General features: G+C 45.0%; 1 protein-coding gene across 1 annotated transcript in view; it reads right to left on the minus strand.

Annotated features, from left to right (window-relative positions):
* The window catches only part of MARCHF10 (membrane associated ring-CH-type finger 10), a 102,358-nt gene extending 83,012 nt beyond the window's left edge, over positions 1–19,346 (minus strand). The window contains exon 1 of the mRNA XM_040329839.1: positions 19,270–19,346. The gene's annotated coding sequence lies outside the window, so the exon portion shown is untranslated. The remainder of the gene's footprint in view (positions 1–19,269) is intronic.
* Between the last annotated feature and the right edge of the window lie 3,744 nt (positions 19,347–23,090).

The following is a 23,090-nucleotide window of genomic DNA, read 5'->3' on the forward strand; positions in this document are numbered from 1 at the left end:
TTCAAAACAGGGCACTTGTACACATTCCTGCCCAAACCAATTGTCAGCTTTCAGCGCTATCGCATTTTGAATGACAATTGCACGGTCATGCAACACTGTACCCAAATGAAATTGTAATATTTTTTTCCACAAATCAATCTTTTTATTGGTATTTGATCACAACTGGGTTTTTTTTTTTTGCTACTACACACAAAAAAAAAAAAAAAAAAAAAAAAGCCGAAAATTTGGAAATTATATTTTCTTTGTTTCTGTTACAAAACTTTGTAAATAAGTAAGTTTTCTCCTTCACAGATTGGCACCGATGAGGCAGTACCGATTTGCACTGATGAGGCACTGATAGGTGACACTGGAGGGCACTGATAGGTAGCACTGGTTAAGAGGCACTGGCAGGCATCAATGATAGGCACAGAATGCCTTCCCTAATGGGCACTGATTGGCATCCCTGGTGGGCTCTTGGCTTACCGGGTGGTCATGGGTGGGCATCCTCGATGGGTCTGCACTGATAATCAATGCGCAGACCGCCCCTGTCAGGAGAGCAGCTGATAGGCTCTCCTCTACTTGCGCCTGTCAGTGCGAGTAGAGGAAAAGCCGATATGTGGCTTCTTCTGTTTACATATGCTCTTTACCTCGATTGGAGATGCAGGGTGTCAGACTGACACACCACACCAACAATGGGCACGCAATTACGGCTTATCCTGCTGGACGTCATGACGCTCAGTCATGATAACAGAACCACTTTCCAGCCATCATTTTGCTACAGTATATGGTGGGAAGTGGTTAAAGAGTAACTTGAGAAACAAAAAACAAAACAAAAAAAAACACCCCCTCTGGGATTTTACCAAACTGTGTTGCAGATTCCTACCTTTTATTATTCTGAAGAAAGCCCTGTGTGTTTCTCTGTGTCCATGTGGTAAGTAAGTCTAATGGGAGTGGTTTCACAATTGTCAATCAGTTTCTGCATCTGAAGGGTAATAATGAGGAAAACTGCTGGGTCTGCATCCCTTATGACGTGGTTTGCTGCAGGGTGTATCTCACCAAAAATTATATTTTTGTTGCAGGGGATGCCCGATATCTGAGCTTATTGCAGACTTTTTGAAAACCTCCAGGTAGCCATACTACATTGCATTTTACCATACCATTCATTCAATTACAATATGACTTGAGTTGCAATTTTATATGCTATATTATTTATTTATTTTATTTGCAATTTTTTCCCCCACAAAAGTGCAGTTACCCTTTGAAGCCTAAGCTAAAACTAAAAATGTAAAATAAAAAAATAAACAAACAGCACAGGAAATTGTACTTACATTCAACGAGAAGTGTCCCTTGAGCTGCTTAGTGCTGGTTTTTTTTCCATCAGAAAGAGTTTTATTGAAATAGAAATATAAGGGAATGCAGCCAATAGCAACTATAAATATGAAGTACTTTCAAGACAACCATACACAGGATCAGGCATATTCAAAAGTCTTTGTATGTTGTATTGAATAAAAACAATAAAACATGAATTATACCACTTTTTCATAAATACCAGAGCAATAACCGCCTTAATTTAACCATTCAGGGATGTGTCCCCCACCTTCGGTTTCTACTACAAAGCTTTACACCCACGTTCCCTACTTGGGGAATCTTGCCTAGCCTATGAGCAGTCTGTCCATTACTAGCTCCAGCCGGCTTAAGCCTGGGGTGTCCAGCCAGGGACCCCATAAGTTATTACATTTACAAGGACCGTCCCTATGTTGCTAGATTTTTATACATACCGTATTTTTCGCTCCATAAGACGCACCTAGGTTATAGAGGAGAAAAACAAGAAAAAAAATATATTCTGAACCAAATGGTGTACTAAAAGAATTTTGGTGTACTAAAATAGTAGAGTGAGGAGACGATAGCCACCTGGCTCGTGCTGACAAGATGGGGTGCATTCCACCGCCATATGCTTGTATAGAGGCCCTCAGTGACATGATCATGTCTTTTATAGTGACACATCTTGGCGGTGCTGGCCTGTAGTTGGAAATTGTCCTAAGGGGTCTGGGAGAGTGGCAGGAGGGTGCAGTGAAGGAGAGAGGTCTGCCACATCCATAAGAGGAGAAGATATATCTGGCTCCCCAGAGTCTAGATTTCACTGGGTATATGTGGAGGGAGATAAGGAGTTAACCATCAAGGCATGGTTGAAATTTGCTCACCTGTAATAACAGGTTCTTCTGAGCTTGCACTTGCTGCTCGAGCTGAGAAGGAAGGCTCTAGAAGTCCAGCAGCTGGCGGTGCATTGTGACTCCCGCCGCCATTTTGGTGAAGCCCGTGCTGCATTGTCGGGGAGAAAGCCGATCATTTTTCACTGGCAGTGGGTCTTGGCGGTGTCTCCGCAATGCTTGGATGGTCAGCATGGCATGAGCACATCAGGAGGATAGATGGATCGCTGCTGGAGAGGTTCTGGGCTGTGATGTTGCAGCCGATTGCCTGTTGCAATGCGGTGCTCTGGATCTATGTGGCCATACTGCTCAGCGGCGGGGGTTCCTGGTCAGTATTCACTCCATGAGACGCAGAGACATTTCTCCCCATTTTTTTTGGGGGGGGGGCTGCGTCTTATGGAGCGAAAAATACGGTACATACATACATACACACATACATACATACACACCTTCAATATAAAGGTTTCCCCCATGAATTGTATCCACGCCTTGCAAGAAGGAGAGTTCGTAGACTTCCAATAGCAAAGCATCACTCGCCTAGCCTGAAAAAAAAAACTCTAGCCACCGCCCTCTCGCATGGGAGCCGGCAGTTGTAGGTCATCTAAAATGCCCAATAGGTATGGTTTAGGCTTGCGTGGTATATAAGTTCGAAACACCTTATTGATAGTGTTTAGAACACCCACCCAGTAGAGATGTAGTTTGGGGCATCTCCAGGTTAGATGAATAAAGTCCCCCTGATCCCTCATACACATGCCACAGATAGGGGAGTCCAAAATGCCCATTACATATGGCTGGGGTGAAGTGTGCCCTCAGACTCAAATACAGTTGCATAAGCCTCGGTTTTACATTCAGGGAACATTGGGCAGGAATCTGCGGGGAGGTCAGTGGCTGGGAGGCACTGGCTAGTTTTAGAGCTAGATACACACAGGTTACATACACCACGATCGTTAGAGCAATAATTCTAGCACTAGACCTCCTCTGCAACACATGTAAAGTACTGAAGTTTGGTGCCATTCCTCCAGTGTGCACAATTTAAAAGCGTGACATGTTAGGTATCCATTTACTTGGTGTAACATCTTTCACATTATACAAAAAAAATCTGTTATCTTTAGTGTTTTTTTTTTTTTTTTGTTTTTGTTTTTTTTAACATATATTCATGAAAAGTTTTTTCAAAAAAAAAAATGAGTTTGATAAAAAGTTGCAACGAACACCATTTTATTCCCTAGGGTTTCTGCTTAAACAATATCCATCTATATAAAATAAATAATGTTTGCGGGTTCTGCGTAATTTTCTAGTAAAAAAAAAAAAAAAAATTATGATTTTTACATGTAGGAGAGAAGCGTCAGAATTGGCCTGGGTGGCAAGGGGAAATTGCCATAAATATACAAATTATTATTATATATGGTTTTTAAGGTAATTTACTATATTTTTCAAAACTGTACTCAAGCAGGTAGCTTAACGGACAAAATTACTGTTATAACTTCACACCAGTAATTTCACAGTAAATAAATCATCATCTTATAACAAAGCATTATAATATGCTTTAGCTTGATTATAACAGTACCTTTTCAACAGCAGCAGATTCTCATTCTTCCTCTTAACTGTGTGAGATAAACATGGGATTATGGGTAAATCGTAATACCCATGTTTTTTTCCTTAGTAGTTAAGAAAGCTGGGCTTTAAGGAAGCATTTGTCTTTTAGACACAAGCCCCTTCTATGACACTGCAGTGGGAGGCATAACTCCACTGCAGCATTTTTATTGGACAGCTCGGGCTAATTGTACTCAGTGAGCCGGATTCAGATACATTGGCGTATCTGTCCGGCCCGAGTAACGTATCTCCGATACGTTACGCCGCTCTAACTTTGGGTGCGAGTTCTTTATTCACAAAGAACTTGCGCCCTTAGTTAGAGCGGCGTAGCGTATATGTTGCGGCGTAAGGCCGCGTAATTCAAATGGGGATGTAGGGGGCGTGTTTTATTTAAATTTCCCTTGACCCCGCGTTTTTTACATTTACTTAAACGGCGCATGCACCGTCCGTAAAATCTCCTAGTGTGCATTGCTCTAAATGACGTCACAATCCGTATTCGCAAACAACGTAAAAATTTCAAAACTCGGCGCGGGAACGACGGCCATACTTAACATTAGCTACCCCTCATATAGCAGGGGTAACTATACGCAGGAAAAAGCCGAACGCAAACGACGTAAAAAAAAAAGCGTCGGGCGGTTATCCGAAAAACTTTTATAGGAATTTTTTTTTAAATTTCTCGAATATCATTGCTCTGATCACCCAGCTCACTCACCTACACTCATACTTCTCCTGGAACCAGGATTCTCAAAACAGCCTTTGAAAAACTGAAGGCCCTCTTCACCTCTGCTCCTGTGTTGCAACACCCAGACCCAGCTCTTCCCTTTGTCCTTGAGGTGGACTCAGAAGTAGCTACGGGAGCCGTGCTCTCTCAGCATCAGGGACCAAAGGCCCTGCTTCATCCAGTAGCCTTTTGCTCCAGGAAGCTGAATCAGGCCAAGAGAAACTATGATGTGGGCGAGAGAGAACTCCTGGCAATTAAAGTCACCCTTGAAGAATGGAGGTATCTACTGGAGGGTGCTAATCACCCAATTGTGATTTTCACAGATCACAAAAATCTGGAATATCTAAGATCTGCAAAATGCCCAAGACCTCGACAAGCCAGATGGGTCATTTTTATTTTAGATTTAATTTCCACCTGATATACCGCCCGGGTTAAAAAAACGGGAAAACCGATGCCCTGTCCAGGATGTTCCCCGAATCTACTGAATGTGCTCCTCCAAGCACCATCTTATCTGTGCAATATTTTTTTCCAATTCAACCAAGCCGAAAAGGCATCAATAGAACAAGTTTCTACATCTTGCCCTGAATCTGAACATGACTCATTAAGAAGGCTGGATGTATTACTTTGGCACCAGGACAAAATCTTCGTACCTCAGGAAGCAAGATCTTAGGTTCTCAGGACATTCCAAGACCACCAACTTGCAGGGCACTTTGGGGCCTTAAAGACCAACAAACTCCTTCAGCGGTTCTTTTGGTGGCCTAACCTCAGTCGGGACTGCAGATCCTACGTCAAGTCATGCACTACATGTCGACATAGCAAAGGCGAAAAAGCCAAAGCCTGGGGGTTATGGAGACCCCTGCCTATCCCTAATCGCCCCTGAGAAATTATCTCTATGGATTTTATTGTTGACCTTCCTCCCTCTGAAAGCTTCACAACCATCTTGGTTGTGGTAGAGAGACTATCCAAGATGCCCCACTACATACCAATGCTTGGTTCTCCCTCTGCGGCGGAAACAGCTCATATTTTTATCAAGGAGAGAAGACTTCACAGACTCCCAAACATCGTTTCAGACCGGGGAGTGCAATTTACCTCCAGGTTTTGGAGAGCCCTTTGTAAAGCCTTAGAAGTGGAACTGTCTATCATCCCCAAAGCAATGGGCAAACGGAAAGCAAAAACCAAACCCTGGTGCTCCCACTGGCAGAATTCAGCTGCGAACCAGTCCCCATTCTGGGCCAATTATGGATTTCACCCTGCTGCCCTGCCTGAAACTACTGTACCCGCCTTGCAGAACAGAGAGGTTTTCATACAAAACAATTATCAGGTCCTCTGGGAGTCCATACAGAAAGCCCGAATGAATTACAAAAAACACTGATCGGAAACGGAGGGGGAATCCTGCCTTCAAGGTAGGGGACAAAGTGTGGCTGTCTACTGCCAACCTGAAATTGACCTGCCCTTCACGGAAGCTAGGGCCAAGGTATATTGGTCCCTTTCATATCAAACGCGATAAACCCAGTGGCGTACGAACTGTCTCTGCCTGACTCATAGGATCCAGCCGGTCTTTGATACCACCTTGCCTAAACCATTGGTTAAGATCCATTTCCAGGGAAAGCGAAGCCACCACCACCACAATTTGAGGTAGAATCAATCCTGGACTGCAGGAAGCGAGGGAGACAAACCCAATTCCCAATTAAATGGAAAGTGTATCAACTCAAAGAGAGTTCCTGGGAACCTGAAGCCAATGTACATGCCCCTACCAAATACAGACACAATTGCCCAAATGCGCACCCGGGGGCTGCCCATCAGGGGGGGCACTGTCTGGGAACTAACAGCAGAGGAAGGACTTTAGGACCCAGCATCTCTGGCAGGAGAAGGACTTTAGGACCCAGTATCTCTACCAGCAGGTCACATGGGCCTGTATAAGGAAGTCTGCTAGTGTTTGCATTTGCTGGTTGATCTTCGGCTCCTCCAGTGCATTATCTCCGTGATATTCCTGTTCCTGATCCGGCTTGTCCTTGACCTGACTCCTGTTTGCTTCCTGTGTTTGACCTCGGCTATCCACCTGACCATGTCTGTCTGATCTCTGACAGGAGTTATAACCCTCCCTTGCTCTATCCAACATTAAATGAAAGAAAAAAAAAATGAAGTTTTGCCTATAGTTTTACTTTAATGAGCAAAGAACATATTTACTTTAAATGAGAAGTACAGCCACAGCTAATTTGGCTGTACTTTTGCGGATCACAGGAGTGCAGTTCATTCTGCACTCCTGTGACTCGTTGAAGCCCACTGTTGGCTGATGTCACAGAGCTGGTTCAGGCGCAGGAAAGATCATGACTATATGGTCAGGATCTGCCCACATGCCTGGACCCACACCTGGCTCAGCCTCTCAGCAACTGCAACTGAATGAAATAAAAAGGTCAGCTGCTGCTCTATGCATGTTTTGCTCAAAAGTGAATGTGATTAGCAGTGAGGATTTGGTTTTAAAGGCAGGATCGGGATGACAGCCCTAGAACCTGCACCTTTAAGGCCTTGTACACACGACCGAACATGTCCGCTGAAACTGGTCCGTCGGACCAGTTTCCGTGGACATGTTTGGTCGTGTGTAGGGCCGACCGGACAGTTTCCCGGCCTAGCGGACAGGTTTCCAGCAGGCAAAAGTTTAGCATGCTAAGAAACTTGTCCGCTGGAAGTCTGTCCGTCGGACATGTCCGATGGTCAGTACGACTCATCGGAGATGTCCGCTGGCCCGAAATCCCACTCATGCGTCGAAGTGATTCGACGCATGCGTGGAAACATTGAACTTCCTGGTGCGTGCACGTCGCGGCGTCATCGTCGCCGCCACGTCACCGCGTATTCTGTCCGCTGGGAATTTGGTCTGATGGTGTGTACACACATCAGACCAAATGATCCCAGCGGACATGTCCGATGAAAATGGTCCGTGGACCGTTTTCATCGGACATGTTGGGTGGTGTGTACGAGGCCTAATACTTTGTGAGTTATTGACCTGGAGCATGTTTGCAGGATGGGAGATCAGACTTCACAAACTGCGTTCTTATTCCAAGCCACCACCTAAGGAGTGAACTGAATATTTCCAGTTCTTACAGATTCCCTTTAATAAATGACCACTTCATTTCCTGCTTAGAGGTTCTTACACCAATCCTAGAACCTGGTGTAAATTTCTGTTTTCTCTCAGAATCTCTGATACAAGTGTCAAATACCCAAAATATTTCATGACCAGTGACTTGTTAGTGTGCAGTTTGTGATCTCCGCTTGTCAGCCTACAATAAAATAAATCACGCCAAGTATAGTGTTGTTCTTGTTTTTAAATGTGGATATGTAACCTCATTAGTATTGTACCCAAGAGACAAAATGTGAAAACGGGCAGCAGTGGACATGAAGAGCCACGGCAGGCTGTCATGGGCACTAAATAAAATGAAGAAGACAGGCAGTGACAGGGGCAATTGGTCTGTGCCATTGCGCAGTGTATAAACTATTGTGTTTTTTTCCCTGCTGGCCGGAACAATTGATTTGGTCTTGTGGTTTATTCAATGCCATTAATCAGTGGTGGTGACGCTTGCCCCTGCCATCTCTTCTGTGAAGCAGCTCACTTATCAAACACCCTGTGGGATGACGTTTAAGTGGTTCAGATGAAATGAAAAATGCGTGACATATTCTTTTTGTAAACAGAGTTTTATCCTTCTCTAGATATACTGTACATACTTTGCTTGGAAGCTTCAAAATGCTTTACTCGCTTTCCAGTATGTGCAGAGAGTCTTAAAATTGCCGATTATTTTATATCCCAAGATACGAGATGAAGATTTGTTCTCTCAAACTATATGTGTAAAGAATTTTTTTTTTTAAGCCACAAAGTTTAAATTTTCACTATGTGAAGGCAATATCCAAACCAAACAGTCTCTCCTTACCAGGCTGTAACATTTTTATTCCTTTCAGGTCTCCTCATCATCTGCAAAGCGGCACAAATTATAGGCATCGTTTTCAAGCAGAAAAGCTTTCCCTACTTTACAAGTCTCTCTATTGTGCAGAATCAAAATTCTGAAATATAGTTGCCTTGCTCAGGCACAGAGAACCATCCAAACCTCACAAATCTCTTTATCTACCTAAAAAATCTTACAGATCCATACAAACAGAACCTTCCACATGTGTAGCGCTACCTTGAATAGGAATCCCCTACCCTGGGATGGGGTTAGGGGTATTATGGGATGCCCCCTTGACCTCCTAAATGCAGCCAGAGGTCTGATCCCCATCCATTAGAAGTCAACCCATATTCCTAGATGGGCTGATTGGATCCGTCTGGTCAATAATATGATGGCAGCGGAGGAGTGGGTGGCTTTTCTGTTTCCTTTACAGATCAAACTGGATGAACTTTGGTCTGCAAATGAGGTCAGTTTAAATACTTAAAGGAGAAGTCCAGCCAAAGCTCATTTGGTTGTACTTCTCTGGATCACAGGAGTGCTCGGTGACCCGTTTGACGTCCGGTCTCTGTTGACATCACAGGTGTCAGTCACAGCGTCATCTTGACAAAGTCTGGATCCATCAGGTGCCTGGTCCAACACCCAGCTCAGCCTCTCAGCGAGCCACTGAGAGCCTGAGCTGGCCACCCCTGCCCCTTCCACAGCCCAGCGATCCAGTGAGCAAAGAGGGAGAAGAGAGCTGTGACTGGCAGTCTACAGCCCTCTGCTCATGGAGCTCTGAAAACCGATCGATTGGCAATTAACGATCAGTGCAGAAGCGCTGGGATACAGACCCATGCTACACCCACCTAGGCAAGTATAAAACTGGAAAAAAAAAAACTTTACTCTTTTAAAAAGACCAAGCCTTTTTCTGATACTTGTTACTTATGTTAAAATCAGTATTTTTTGCTAGAAATATAACTTAGAAATCCCAAACAATATATATATTCTCTAGGGTCTCTGATATATATTTTATTATATTATATTATATATATATTTTTTTATTTATTTATTGTGTGGTCTTGACACTGTACCCAAAAATAATATATGTCCTTTTTTACCCCCCTTTCTTTTGGTGGTATTTGATCAGCTCTGCGGTTTTTATTTTTTGTGCTATAAACAAAAAAAAAAAAAAAAACACGACAATTTTGTAAATAATGTTTTACTTTGCAAAAATGAAAAACAACTCAATACATTTTTTTTTTTTTATCAAACTTCATCAATTTAGGCCAATATGTATGTTGGTACATACCGGTAATCAAAATCCCAATAAGTGTATGATTGGTTTGCACAAAAGTTATAGCATCTTTAAACTATGGGATATTTTTATGGACTTATTTTTACCAGAAACGGCAGCAATCAGCGGTTTGTAGCAGGAATGCAATATTGCGGCGGACATATCTGACACCAAGTGACACTTTTTGGGGACCGCTGACACCAATACAGTGATCAGTGCTTAAAAATGCACCGTCACTGTATAAATTTAAAAACGGAAATCGAAAATTAGAAATTGGACTTTATAGGCACACCCATGTAAATTGCTTAAAGCGGGGGTTCACCCATACAGAACACTTTTTTTCCTTAGCTTTAAAATATGAGCTGTACTTACCGTTTACGAGATGCATCCTCTCCGTCGCTTCCGTGTATGGGCGTTCCTATTTTGATTGACAGTCTTCTGACGGTCGCATCCATCGCGTCACGATTTTCCGAAAGAAGCCGAACGTCGGTGCGCAGGCGCAGTATAGAGCCGCACTGACGTTCGGCTTCTTTCGGCTACTAGTGACGCGATGGATGCGACCATCGGAAGCCTCTCGGAAGACTGTCAATCAAGAAGGAACGCCCGCTCCCGAAGACCCATACCCGGAAGCGACGGAGAAGATGCATCTCGAAAACGGTAAGTACAGCTCATATTTTAAAACAACTAGCCGATTCCCCTAGACAAAACGAGCATCCATCTAAGGGGATTTTTTAAAAAAAAAAATGTTTTATGGTTGAACCCCCCGCTTTAATATATGTTTATATTTGAATAGTGTTAAAACAGCATGTACATAAAGTTAAAAAACATTCTAATGATTAACCTAAATAGCATTCATACCCACCAGTAATACTAGTTATTTCCAATGATAAATACAATAGTCTGAATTGAATATTCCAAAGATTGATACGATTGTGTGGTTGAGCCTGAGGCATAACAAATGTTGTGAGCATCAGTGCTTCTTCTGGAGCTTGAGAATCTAACATATATAAAAATGGACAATGAGCAGAACATCCATTAAAACAAAATAGTTGTCATATTCAACCAGTAATTTGCATATCACTGTATAAATGACACTGGCAGGGAAAGGGGTTAATACAAAGGGGCAATCAAGGGGTTAAGTGTGCTCCCAGGGAGTAAATTCGAACTGTGGGGAGGAGTGAATGCACTGGAGGAAAAGGGAGATCCGTGTTTCCAATTAGCAGAAACACAAGATCTTTTACTTCGTGACAGAAAAGCAGTCTGCCTTGTTTACATAGGCAGACCGCCGTTCTGCCTTTCCTCCACCGCGGTTGCCAGACCTGCCGATTGGCTCCTGCTGCGTCTAATCACAGGGGGAGCGGCATGCCCCAGATCGTGTGCACAAAAATCACATACAGGTACGTGATTTTGCACAGCCAGGCCACCCTGATGCAGTATATATGTGGTGGTCGGTCCAGAAGTGGATAACTGGATGACAAATCCTTTGCTAAAGCAATGTGCATCAAACTATTTATATTTTGTTTCTTTTAGGCCCCATGCACACCAAGTGTTTGCGCAGCTCCTCTGAACACCTTTTCTTCTGGCAGAAGAAAAGCCACATAAAAAAATGCAGTAAAAGGCTTGCATTGTACATAGGTTTGTGCGCATTTACGCTGCGTTAACATTCTATTAATCTATGAATATTAATTCTGCCCATTAACATGCATAGGTGCATATACGCATGTTTATGAACGTTCTGCATTTTTTTTAAGTATTTTCGTTCGTATTTCGCACCATTAGTGGGCTGCAGAAACAGACGATTTTTGTGTGGCTATCAAAATTTGAATAATCTGACATGTTGGAAAAACAAACGATTTTCTAATCAATGATGGGAGAATCGTGCAATGGAAAAAGAAATGCACATGTGCAAGAAAAGAACATACCCCAGAAAGAAAAAGAAGATTCCCGGCCATGAAAATAACTTTCTGTTGCAACAGGAGGTGAAATGGAAGGCTTGGTTGGTCGAATTTCAAAATGAATGGTGGCACCATTGGATCACAAAACGCAGGAATTTTCTGATTTTTAAAAGAAAATTATTTCGAAATTCGAACCATGTATGGCCAGCCTTAGGTGTGACATACAACCAAGGCTGCCATACATGTTGACAGGTTCCCAGAAGAGGGGAGACAGTGATTATCACCAGCAGCTAAAGCAGCTGCTAGCGATGATCACAAAGAATCCAGCAGGCTGGTTGTACCCAAGTTGATTGATCAACTTGATACATTCTGCCTGCCCATTAACAGTTCAAATCTTGGCCGGTTCCTGCTGAATTTTTGAAGTTTTGAACAGTGTATGGCCTGCCCTACCATGACTTTTCTGAATTTTCCAGATCCCCCATCCCAATACATCACCTTAGGCTCACTGTAAATGTTACAACCTGACCATATGAGCTTTGTACAGTCAACTTTAGATCTACCAACAACAACTTCCCAATCAATCTGTATGCAATCAGGAATCATTACATATTTAATGGTAGATACAGTAAAAAAGTTGGTTGTTGTAGCTACTGAGTAGTTCAAAGAAATATCTTTATTTCAAAGGAGCTGTATTGAAGACCCCCCACTGTGTGAGGGGGGGGGCGGAGATTTGTCATTGTAACAGTTGTAACCACATATAAGCTCTGGTTTCTTACCATTAAAACTCTGTGTTGTTCAAGCAGTAAGCTGGTCTCATGTGTGGCTTTCTGGGCGATTCCAGGGATATCCCTCCTCGTGGAATATTGGGGTGATTTTCGTTATGGGAAGAAGGGAACGTTGACGGGGATATCATACCGATACCGTCACAAATTGGTGGCAGCAGTGGGATCTTCCCTTCTACTCTCCTTCACACCCGGATTCCAAGCAGACACTGGAAGAACTACTGGAAGAACTACTGGAAGGATTGCTAGCAACAAAACCAAGCGGGTCATCATAGCGGAATCAATGGAGCTAGACCAGGAGGACGGGATTGCAGCAACGCCAGCAGTACAAGAGATGGATACACCAGTGATTCAGGAGGAATCGCCAGCCAACAAGCTAATGAGAGAGAAGCTAGCGTGGTTCGGCCCGAACCCAACGACAGATGTGGTGCTGAAAGTGATGGACCTGTTAGCGGAGGAGGCTAAACAAATAAGGGACGCAGAACTACAGAAGGCTAAACAAATAAGGGACGCAGAACTACAGTTAAAACTGGCAGCAGTCCAACAAGCAGCCGCACCTTCTCCGAACAGTGAGTACAGCACAGCAGACGCAAGGAAGATTCCGTTTAGCGCTTTTAAAGCTTTTGATGAAAAGGACTGTGAGATTGATAACTTCCTGGCGGATTTTGAGCGACAATGTAACCTGCACCGAATAGCTAGAAGAGAGTGGGTTGCAATATTGTCAGGCAAACTGTCAGGCAAAGCTTCTGATGCTTTCCGGACCGTGCCAGATCAGGATATCCATAGCTACGCCCGGGTTAAAGAAGTGCTCCTGGCTCGCTATGCAGTAACCCCAGAGTCCCACCGACAGAAGTTCAGGGACTCACGCAAAACCACGAAAGACTCTTATGCGGAATGGGCATGCCAGCTGTCCCTGTCGGCCTCTAACTGGGTTAACAGCAGCCAGGCCACCACCGCAGAGGACATTTTGCAACTAATGCTCCTGGAGCAATTTTACAATCACATCCAGACGGACGTCAAGGATTGGGTGAGAGATCGCAGGCCCATGACTCTACCAGAGGCCGCGAAGTTGGCGGATGAATATGCGGATACTCGCAAGACAAACCAGGTCACACCACGGGTACAACCCCCACAACCAACGGCGCCCTCACACCCACCAGCCGCTAGATACCAACCGCCTAACAGACCGATGACATATAGCCCTCGCTACCCACGCCAGGAGGACAACGAACAACGCTGCTTCCGGTGCAAACAGTTGGGTCACTTCAAGCAGAATTGCCCCATGAATGACAACACCAGGTCAAATTGGTCTCAACCTGGGTACCGCCCACCAGCAGCAGCCCATTGTGTAGACTCGGCTTGGGATCCCCAGGAGCTGGGTCAGGAAGAACCATTGGGCACCCCTTACGAAGCCCTCATGGTACAATCTGTTATTACGGACAACAGGGAACACCATTGTCAGCTGGTCATGGGCGACAGCCATGAGCCGGAGGGGCCTTGGAGGGAGCTGGGCAGAAAGAGGCACCGCCAGCTAACCTCCAAGAAGAAGAGGTCCTGGAAGTCATATAACCAGCGGACCTGGGAGGAGAAGAAGCGACTGGAGGAGAGGGAGTCACAGCGGGCATCCCAGATGCGGGCCGAGATGTTCGCCAAGGGCCCACCGGTGGCCCCTTACACCCCCACCCAGTTCCTGATGATGAAGGACCACGTGGAGAGCCTGCAGGACATGAGCAAGCAGGATCTGATCCGTGAGTACATGGAGCTGGAGGAGTGCATAAGCCGCATGGAGGAGGAGAACAACCACCTGAGGTCACAGCGGGCTGACCCCCCCAGGCTCCATGAACTGGAGATGGAGCTGGAGAAGCTCAAAGAGGAGAACCGGCGGCTGCGGAGGGAGCAGGGGGTGGCTGACCTTATGGGGCTCTGAGTCCCCTCTCCCCCCCCCCCCCCCGAACTCTGAGCACCAGTGCTACAGCACTTCAACAAATATAACTTTTTCTTTTTATGAATCTCCTGTGATTGTCACTTCAGAGCCATAACCTGCCCCTCCCATAGCGGGACACCTAGATGGCGGCGCACAGACCCATTCGCCATCTTCACACTGACTTCTGGTGACTCTGCAGATCGCACAAAGACTTGGGGACTGACCGGCGTGTGATCTGACGACCCGGTGGCATACCTGAGTCGGGAGCAGTTGTCAAGGGAGGTCAGTCATGCCAAACGGAGTTAACCTCGGACTAAAAGCTCTGAACCCGTCAACCCTACTGGACCAGGAAAGGTCCAACCGGGTTTGCCGGAGCAGGGAGAAGAAGGGGGGCCATTGTGATGGACTTTTTACCTATATGCTTCAGGTTAATCCTCCCTGCTTGTTTAAGGCTGTTAATTGTAGTTACTCTTCTGCAGCTAGCCCTGTTTCAAATGTTAATTGTTTTAGCCCTGTGTTTACTGGTTACTGTGATTAGATAAGTGGCTTGTGTTAATTATGCTGATTGCTTCATTGTGATAATTATCTCTCTATATGCGGTGCCGACTCGGCTAGCTACTGAGTAGTTCAAAGAAATATCTTTATTTCAAAGGAGCTGTATTGAAGACCCCCCACTGTGTGAGGGGGGGGGCGGAGATTTGTCATTGTAACAGTTGTAACCACATATAAGCTCTGGTTTCTTACCATTAAAACTCTGTGTTGTTCAAGCAGTAAGCTGGTCTCATGTGTGGCTTTCTGGGCGATTCCAGGGATATCCCTCCTCGTGGAATATTGGGGTGATTTTCGTTATGGGAAGAAGGGAACGTTGACGGGGATATCATACCGATACCGTCACAGTTGTACAATCAGATTGTAGTGTGTGGTGAGTTTTAAATTTGCCCATGTAAATTGGGTCAAGAGTGACTGTTCCTTTATATTGGCTTTTCAAAATAACTGCAATCATTTGGCCCCTTTTACATGGGCTTTCCAATCAGGTCCAAATGTCAGTTTTTTCAGGCGGACCTGATCAGATCCTCCATTCACTCCTATGGGGCAGTGGATGTCAGCGGTGAAATGTTCACTAACACCCACTTCTATCCGATCTGATCCTGCTCATCTGTCTGGCAGGGCGGGGCGGGTGAAAAACATACATTCCTTCCATTTTCATCCCATCACCCCCCCCCCCCATCGAGGAGAGCTGGGCTCTGACAGGTCTGTCTCTGCACAGTGAGTGGAGACAGATCTGTCATCCACCTGCTCAGCAGGGATCAGCGGATCGATTTCTGCTGAGCCCGCCCGTATGAAAGAGCCCTTTAGCGGTTGGTGAAATGTTTAGTGCAGTAAAAGACTTATAATACGACATACAATTATATACAGGTCTATACATCATATCAAAAGGAGGGACAATGAAGAAGAAAAAGGACGGAGGGATTCGGTTCCAAAGAGACTGTTGGGAGCTATGGTGAAACAATCACTAAATTCCTGCAGATGTCAAATTGTTTCATTGAAAGATCGGAACAATCATTAGGATTTATAGCTAGCATTAAAGTATAACCAAAGATTTTTAGTTTTGGATAGAGTGGAGATGAGGGGCGGATCCAGAGTCTAGTCTCGGGAGGGGCACTACCAGAAAATATTTTTCTGGGGGGCAATTTATCAGGGAAATGACTGGTACCATGGCACCATGGTTTTTATGGTATCAGGCTGATTGAAATAGTTCAGCTCACCATAATGCAGAATCAGTGGGAGCCCCGAGTGTGTCACTTGCCACACGTTACGGATTGTCACTTGCCACACGTTGCGGATTGTCACTTGCCACACCACCTGCCACATGTTGCGGATTGTCACAAGTTGCGGAATGTCACTTGCCTGCCACCAGATGCAGATTGTCACTTGCCACCTCACCTTGCGGATTGTCACATGCTAAGGTGGTGTTTTGCTTCTCAGAGTCAGGCAGCTGAGAGATGATGTAATCTCTCTGCTGCCTGCACAGTGAGGGCGGAAATTACTGCAGGGATGCAGGGTGGGCGCAGGGCGGTGAGACACACTGTCATCTCTCTGCTCCCCCGGCTTGTTGATTGGCCAGCCACCTGCTCACCCACAGAGCCGACCAGCTGACCACCCACTCTGACTCTCGCTCACCGCCGAGCCGCAAACCCGCTCAGACTCTCCGGCGCCCGCAAATTCCGCAACTAGAAATTTGCTAATTTCTCAGGGTGGCAATTGCCCTGTTGCCCCCCCCCCCCCCCTGGTGGAGATGGATTAAAACACCCGTCAGGCTTTTATTGCTGTGCGTCTGCGGGACACAGAGAAAAACAAAGAAAACTCCAAATTTTGGGTTGTCACAAAAACAAGAATAGAAGAGAAATCTTCCAATGGGGGACAGTAGTTCTGGTGACAACCAGAGATTCCCTCACTTTGGAGGGATTTCCTCTCACTTACAGTTTTAGCTATAGGACAGGGAGTGATGGAAATGATCTCCATGGGACACATCGGACGTTCTATTTACCGCTATGGAGTGGTGGATGTCAGCAGTGACATGTCCACTGACATCCGTCCGTATCCGATGCTGTGAAATCCAGACGGATGGAGACCCTATTTTCAATCTGTCTGGAGGATTGAATTAAAAAACGGACAGGCGGTTCGGTTTCATCCAATCTCCCCATAGAGGAGATCGGGGCTCTGACAGGTCCATCTCTGCACAGCCATCCGCCTGCTCAACGAGGATCAGCAGATTGATCAAAGCAGAACCGCCTGTGTGAAAGAGCCCTTACATTGGTGGTCCATGTAAATTTCCAATTACCCCTTACATTAGTGTCCAGTGTAGAAATCCCCCATTACATTGATTGTTGTAAATTCTTCATTACATTGTTGATCAGTGTACATTTCCCTTTACATTGGTGGTACATGCAAAATCCCCCTTTACACTGGTGGTCAGTGTAAATCCCCCTTTACACTGGTGGTCAGTGTAAATCCCCCTTTACACTGGTGGTCAGTGTAAATCCCCCTTTACACTGGTGGTCAGTGTAAATCCCCCTTTACACTGGTGGTCAGTGTAAATCCCCCTTTACACTGGTGGTCAGTGTAAATCCCCCTTTACACTGGTGGTCAGTGTAAATCCCCCTTTACACTGGTGGTCAGTGTAGAAGGGTCACCTTACTGGTGGTCAGTACAAATCTCCTTGACAATGGTTGTCAGTGTAAATGTCACCCTAACTGGAGATTATATATTCCCCCTTGCACTGGTAATTGGTATAAATGCTCCTATTACTTTGGTGTCAGTATAGAAATCCATCTTAATATTGGTGGCATAAAATAAAACCCTGTTACACGGTGGTCAGTGCAAATCCCCCCTCACATTGGTCGTCATTGTATAATCCCCCCCCCCCTCACATTGGTCGTCATTGTATAATCCCCCCCCCCCTCACATTGGTCGTCATTGTATAATCCCCCCCCCCTCACATTGGTCTTCATTGTAGAATACCCCGCTATCTACTTGCCAAAGATTTCCATCTTTGCTCTACATCAAGGATATGCAATTAGCGAACCTCCAACTGTTGCAGAGCTAAAAGTCTCATGAGGCATAGCAGGACTCTGACAGCCACAGCATGACACTTAGAGACAGAAGCATGATGGGACTTGTAGTTTTGCAACAGCTGGAGGTCCGCTAATTGCATATCCTTGCTCCACAGGATTCAGAATTTGCCAGTGTACTGCCTCCTATCCCCCCACCACTGCCACTGATCCCATCAACCCCCCAGCATTGCCACTAATCACATTCTCCCCTCCTCCAGCACTGCCACTGCCACTGATCCCAGGATCCCTAGGAGTTTTCAGTCTATTGATGGGTCCCAGGGCTCAAGTCCTGCGGGAACGCGTGGGAAGTGGAACAGAGTTCCTGCACTTTTTTCACAGTAGGAACTCAGTTCCCTTTGCAGGACTAGAGCAACCGAGCCGTCTGAGCCAATCCTTCACTAAGCGGCGATGCCCGGCTCGAGTCACTGTCAGGGGCAGGCGAACCTTAGTAATCCTTCATGTTACTGGCCGATTCCTGTATATGGACTCATCAGGTAGTGTGCGGGTATTCCGTCACTTCCTCGATGCCGCAATGTCTCCTGGGAGCTTTTGTCATTGTTCCCAGGAGACATTGCGGAGGTCTGCCGCGAGTTATCGCGGGATTTAGAAAGAATTTGCTGGAAAAAAAAACATGCAGAGTAGTAATTATGCATATGAGCGTATCATTTTTTCTTTTGGTGGGGGAGTGGATCTTGGGTGGGAGTTCCCACACTTTTTTCCCCCAGGATTTGACCCCTGATGGGTCTCTTCACCTCCCCAGTTCATGGTGTGCAGGCAGTGAGATTATGTGCTGTAATCTCTAGCAACTAATCAGTGAGCCGTAATGATGCGCACTGACCTCTTGCAACCAATCAGTGAGCAGTATTGATGTACAGTAATCTCCAGCAACCAATTAACAAGCAGAAGTCCCGTGCTGTAATCTCTAGCAAATAATCAGAGAGCAGTAATGTGTGCTGAAACCTCTAGCAGCCAGTCAGTGAGCAGTAATGATACACTGCAACCTTTGGCAACCAATCGCAATTGCTGCCTGATCTGATTCAGTAAACTGATTTTGAGTCCAGCTGCTATTTATTGTAGGTCTCAGAGCAGGTGGAGAGCGAAATTGCATGGGGGGAGGGGGCTTGTAATGTTTGCCCAGGGTCCAATCAATATTAAAGACGGTCAGTGCACGGAGCTGTGTGATTGTATAGAGATTGATACATTGGGGGGGGGGGGGTAGGTCATCATATAACACAGGATTGGTAAATGTAATGTACTACAAGGACAATCCTCGCCATTCATGGCATGTGTATGAAATCAGGTAGACTCTGTATTGCAGTGAGATTGTATAGTGTGTGCTGTGATCTGCATACCCGCTCCGCTATGACTCCTCATCGCTCTGCAGCGTGTCGCCCTCCCCATGCCTCTGATGAATGGAAAATCCATGGCACCTCACTATGAATAAATAAGGAGCTGGGTGTGACCTGTGTAGACGTCTCATTAATAGATAATCAGCGGGTGGGCGTGGCCAGAGAACACGACTTCTGCATGTGTAATGAGGCAGTGGGCGTGGTCTCGCAGTGTCGGCGGCTCTGGCCGGTGTAGCAGTATGTATATACGGAACCGAGAGATAAGGAGAGGATAGGAGGGCGAGGCTCCGGGGGGAGGGCTCAGGAGGAGGCGGCTGTCACACGGCCAGGGCCGGTTCCCGTTGTGCGGAGGGAGCCGGCCTGGGGAAGAGGCAGAACCGAGCTGCCAGAAGAGACGGTGCAGACTGAGCCAGGTGAGAGCCCCGGGGGGGAGGGGGCATGGAGGACTACAGGACACTGCACGGGTCACCATGCATCATACCTCTGCAGTGTATGGAGGGCCCATTCTCACATCATGTATGTATTACTCTACAGCAGGTACATGTGTGTGTGTCTGATCTGTACACACATCATCCTCCTCCTGTATGAAGGCAATGCTTCTCTGCAATGTGCCACCTGCTTCTCACATTCTGTATGATTGTACACAGCCCATAGGATAAACCCTCATTCCATAGGATTACTCACATCCCATAGGACAGCCTTCAGATCCATAGGACAGGCTTAGTCCTGTAGTAGTGTACACAGCCCATAGGATACACTGTCATTCCATAGGATTACTCACATCCCATAGGACAGCCTTCAGATCCATAGGACAGGCGTTAGTCCTGTAGTAGTGTACACAGCCCATAGGATACACTGTCATTCCATAGGATTACTCACATCCCATAGGACAGCCTTCAGATCCATAGGACAGGCGTTAGTCCTGTAGTAGTGTACACAACCCATAGGACAGGCTGTAATGCCACATGATTGTACACAACCCAAAGGACAGGAGTTAATGCCACATGATTGTACACAACCCATAGGACAGGCGTTAGTCCTGTAGTAGTGTACACAACCCATAGGACAAGCTTCAATGCCACATGATTGTACACAACCCAAAGGACAGGCGTTAATGCCACATGATTGTACACAACCCAAAGGACAGGCGTTAATGCCACATGATTGTACACAACCCATAGGACAGGCGTTAATGCCACATGATTGTACACAACCCATAGGACAGGCGTTAATGCCACATGATTGTACACAACCCATAGGACAGGCTTTAGCCCTGTAGGATTGTACACAACCCATAGGACAGGCGTTAATGCCACATGATTGTACACAACCCATAGGACAGGCTTTAGCCCTGTAGGATTGTACACAACCCATAGGACAGGCGTTAATGCCACATGATTGTACACAACCCATAGGACAGGCGTTCATGCCACATGATTGTACACAACCCATAGGACAGGCGTTCATGCCACATGATTGTACACAACCCATAGGACAGTCGTTCATGCCACATGATTGTACACAACCCATAGGACAGGCGTTCATGCCACATGATTGTACACAACCCATAGGACAGGCATTATTGCCACATGATTGTACACAACCCATAGGACAGGCTGTAATGCCACATGATTGTACACAACCCATATGGCCGGCTGTAATGCCATATGATTGTACACAACCCATAGGGCCGGCTGTAATGCCATATGATTGTACACAACCCATAGGGCCGGCTGTAATGCCACATGATTGTACACAACCCATAGGGCCGGCTGTAATGCCATATGATTGTACACAACCCATAGGGCTGGCTGTAATGCCACATGATTGTACACAACCCATAGGACAGGCTGTAATGCCATATGATTGTACACAACCCATAGTGCCATATGATTGTACACAACCCATAGGACAGGCTTGTATTCTGTAAAGCAGTGTGGTAGACTGTCTAGTGTGCAGGGTGCATGCTTTAATGTGGGGTGAATAGCAGCATGTGTATTGCTGTTGGTGTATCATGCAGAAATGTTTATTATTTAGAACAAAGTGCTTGCTTTGTTACAAAGACTATATCTTGGAAATGTTCAGCATTTGCTACAAAGTGTGGAGCTGTGTTATGAATGTCAGTGGTCAGGGCTCTGCAGTGCTGTGTGTGGGGCTCTGCAGTATTCTGTATGAGTGTTTTTCCTCTGACATATCCACATGCAGTGACCTGCCTTATTGTGTCATTATGTGTTATATTTACCCAGTTGGATGCAAAACTTTCTTCACAAATGGTGTGATTGCAGAAGGTCTGAGCAGAGGTACAGAAGAACATGCATGAATCTCTTTATAACCATGCTCAGGTCATTGCAGATCAGGGATGTGCAGCATCTGGATGCAGTGCATTGTATTGGGTGCTTTTCTATAAAGAGGAGGAACTTGGGAGGCTGTGTGTGATAAGTAACATGTGTCAGAGTGTGTGTAGTATTCTGTGTGACCCTGCCGCCCTGGGAATCACTTGTAGATTTTCATACTTGTATGGCATGGGCTGCATGTTTACACAGTGCTGTCAGCACTCGGCATTCTCCAGTCCCTGGCTATGTGAATCGTAGTGCTGGAGAGTCTAATGAATGGAAAAATGATGGAGAACTTTGTTGCAGTTTATAGTTGTGTTCTATTTATTATTTATGCAACATTCAAATAATACATTAATGATACAATGTGCGTGATGTATAAACAATACACAAATGCAACAAGTGCATATTAATGTTTTGTATATATATATATATATATATATATATATATATATATATATATATATATATATATATATATATATATATATATATATATATAATATATATATATTTTTTTTTTTGCACAAAGTTTGTTAAATGTAACAATATCCAAATGATGTCTTTTTGTACTTGTGAGTCTCTTAGATTTCTTTACTGAATTCTTCCATAAAGTTTTTTTGTCACCTTTTTTTTTTTCTGCATACAATTTTTTTTATTACTACAAATATAAATTTGTAGGACCATTTTATTTATTTTGATGGTTAGTTTTCAGGGTTCCCTTTTTTTTCCCCACATTTCTGTCTTTCTGTTCTGTATTTGCTCAATGCTGCCAATGACCATATTAAAGGGTCACTAAAGGATTTTTTTTTAGCTAAATAGCTTCCTTTACCTTACTGCAGTCCTGGTTTCATGTCCTCATTGTTTTGTTTTTTCTTTGATGTTGCTGTAATTCCTCTCTGTTCTGGACACTTCCTGGTTGTCTGTTTCCTGATCACCACAGTACTGGCAGATTTCTCACTGTGCTGACTAATCAAGGAGGTGTGATTTACTGTGTGTCAGAACCAATCCAGTTTTGTTTTACAAAGAATCACTGCCCTCTATTGGCTCTCTGGCTCTGTACATCAGAGAACCAGGAAACAGCCAAAACAAAACTAAACTGTAGGTACAATATATGATTGTTTTTTTTATCTATTTTTAATCATTTTTAAAAGGAATCAGTTAACTATTATGTCTCTATACCCTGTAACCAGTCATTTCAGCAAAACATTTTTTTTTTCCTTTTAGTGACCCTTTAACAATCAGGGCCAAGTTACATCTGTGCCTGGCAACAACGCTCGCATTGTGGTGCCATTCATTCTCAAAAGCCCCCCAATGCACATGTGTTGCGGCAAAAATTTGTCTGACAATTTGAACATTTTTGTGCATTGGAATCCCACTCCCTCCCCCCTAATGGGCTGTCTTTTCACTGTTGGAGCTTTTTTTTTTTTGTTTGCTCATATGTTTAAAAAATAATCTTAGACCTGAAGATTAGTTATAGAAAGTACCATT

The sequence above is a fragment of the Rana temporaria genome, chromosome 12 (genome assembly GCF_905171775.1).
Source record: "Rana temporaria chromosome 12, aRanTem1.1, whole genome shotgun sequence".
Classification (NCBI taxonomy): domain Eukaryota; kingdom Metazoa; phylum Chordata; class Amphibia; order Anura; family Ranidae; genus Rana; species Rana temporaria.